This window comes from Tenrec ecaudatus, chromosome 15 (genome assembly GCF_050624435.1).
Source record: "Tenrec ecaudatus isolate mTenEca1 chromosome 15, mTenEca1.hap1, whole genome shotgun sequence".
NCBI lineage: Eukaryota > Metazoa > Chordata > Mammalia > Afrosoricida > Tenrecidae > Tenrec > Tenrec ecaudatus.
In genome coordinates, this window is record NC_134544.1 from 98,741,166 (window position 1) to 98,742,221 (window position 1,056).

Below are 1,056 nucleotides of genomic sequence, written 5' to 3' on the forward strand. Positions count from 1 at the left end.
TCATAGGCTGATATTTATTCCCCAGGGATACAGTGGCAGAAAACCACATCAAACACCTTGAAAGAAGCCTGACTAGGATAGTTTGCTGAAAGTTCCACCAGCAATGCAAGTGGAGGGCACAATAGTTTTGGGGCTTATTGGTCAATCTAAAATCTAGTAAGAATCGTTTAAAGAGCTGTTTCCAATGACAATAGCAGTAGGACTCTGAGAACGAAGAACATTTTGTATCTTTGACCAATGTTACTTCGTAATTCAGGAATAAAACATATAACTTTAAAAATAAAGATACTAGATCTTTCTAATGATGTGTTTCTTCTAAACGCAGTCCATGCAGATAATGTTAATACAGAGATCATGTATCTGAACTTTTTTTTTCTTTTCTTTTTTTTAATAACAGGGGAGAGCGTGATCGCAGTCCCCCACTACCACAAATTATGCAGTCGAGTTTCCCACATTTGGGGAAATCGCAAGGGTCAGCACATCCGGAGTGTAATGGATAAGCCTCGCCCTGGGAAAACCACTTTCGTGATCATGGTATCTCCCCTGCCAGGTAAGTATTCATGATTCTGAAAATTATCTAAACTCTTTGTCAAGATAGAATTTATTATTCTAATTTGCTGTTGTTGGTCTTAACCAAAAACCCACACAGCATGTCATTTTCAATACATCTGAATGTTTTTTCTATGTCCCATGTAACTTGGACTACGGTGAATTATAAATCCTTGTGCCTAAAGATGGTTGCTAGTTTGAAACAAACTAAATAATACATACCTAAAAACACCCATATGTGCTTAAGTTTTACTTTTTCTCCTTTTATAATCACTCAGTCATGTTTTGATTTTATGAATAAGAAATATGGGGGCATCAAAGAACACAAAATCATCTCATTGACTGCACACCTCCATGATAGGATCGCTGAAGACAAATGGGTGCACAAGCAAATGTGGTGAAGAAAGCTGATGGTGCCCGGCTATCAAAAGAGATAGTGTCTGGGGTCTTAAAGGCTTGATGGTGAACAAGCGGCCATCTCGCTCAGAAACAAATAAGCCCACATGG

The 1,056-nt window shown here is 38.3% G+C and overlaps 1 non-coding gene across 1 annotated transcript; it reads right to left on the minus strand.

Moving 5' to 3' along the window:
• Positions 1-394: 394 nt before the first annotated feature.
• Positions 395-558, minus strand: LOC142428314 (U1 spliceosomal RNA). Its single transcript, XR_012780237.1, has one exon. It is a non-coding gene; the product is annotated as a U1 spliceosomal RNA (small nuclear RNA).
• Between the last annotated feature and the right edge of the window lie 498 nt (positions 559-1,056).